The sequence below is a fragment of the Octopus bimaculoides genome, chromosome 5, assembly GCF_001194135.2.
Source record: "Octopus bimaculoides isolate UCB-OBI-ISO-001 chromosome 5, ASM119413v2, whole genome shotgun sequence".
NCBI classification, from domain to species: domain Eukaryota; kingdom Metazoa; phylum Mollusca; class Cephalopoda; order Octopoda; family Octopodidae; genus Octopus; species Octopus bimaculoides.
Genome location: NC_068985.1, coordinates 121676634 through 121677570, shown reverse-complemented (window position 1 = coordinate 121677570; position 937 = coordinate 121676634). Strand labels below are relative to the sequence as shown.

The window sequence follows — 937 nt, the reverse complement described above, 5'->3', positions numbered from 1 at the left end:
GGACATTGGGTGTTTGAGGAAAATTAAAATTTAAAGAAAAAGGATTCCCAGATTCGTAACCACTATATTTTTCTACGTGAATTTTAAAAAATCGAAAAAAGTTAAAAATTAAGAAATTGGGGTGGGGTAAAATCGTATTCTATATCGGTTAATCTCTAGTTTAGGACCCAGTTTCAAAAATGTAAAAAAAAAAAAAATAGTGTAATAGGTGTTTTTTTTCATATTCGTTTACTACAGATTATTTTGCACCTATTACACTATTGTTTTTGTTTTTTACATTTTTGTGATTGGATGTTAAAATTGGGTATATATGTACATCATAGGCATGCGGTCCATGGAAGCAATGCTTCTCTCAAAAATTATAGAAACAAAATTGAAACTATATTACTTATTTTTCATAAGCTCTTTCTTCTAATGTTCAGTAAAATTAATATAAAGTACATGGCATCAAAGGCTTCAGACTTTTATTGTTGGAATTAGCATGTACTGTTCAAAGTGATAGACCAATGCCTGATGTTTCTTTAATGAGTAAAGCAAAATATTGTATTTGAAAGTTTAGCAAAGTGCAATATGAGAAGACCTTTTTATAATTTAACATACTCACCGGTAAAATATCCACTTATTTATTTTTTATTTTTCTAAAATTTTCGTTGCGTCTTGCAACCTTTTCAATAGTCGTTGATATATGTTGATCTTTTTTTTTTTACGGAATCCCACGGTTTTCGGCTATGGAGAATCCGATTCTGAAAAAAACTGTTTGTAAAATTTCAATTAAAAAAAAAAAAAAACACCCTTCCCCTCCCAATTCTACGGCCTTGGCCTTCAAGCAGGCTATCCACATGCTAGAAATAACAGCCAAATCTCACAAAACTGCAATAACATAATGAAAGAAATATGTAATCAATCTACTCATCTTTCTGGAAAGATTTCTTTCAGA

General features: G+C 29.9%; 1 long non-coding RNA gene across 1 annotated transcript in view; it reads right to left on the bottom strand.

Moving 5' to 3' along the window:
- Window positions 1-604: 604 nt before the first annotated feature.
- The window catches only part of LOC128247832 (uncharacterized), a 2341-nt gene continuing 2008 nt past the window's right edge, over window positions 605-937 (bottom strand). The window contains exon 2 of the long non-coding RNA XR_008264152.1: window positions 605-753. This is a non-coding gene — a long non-coding RNA (uncharacterized LOC128247832). The remainder of the gene's footprint in view (window positions 754-937) is intronic.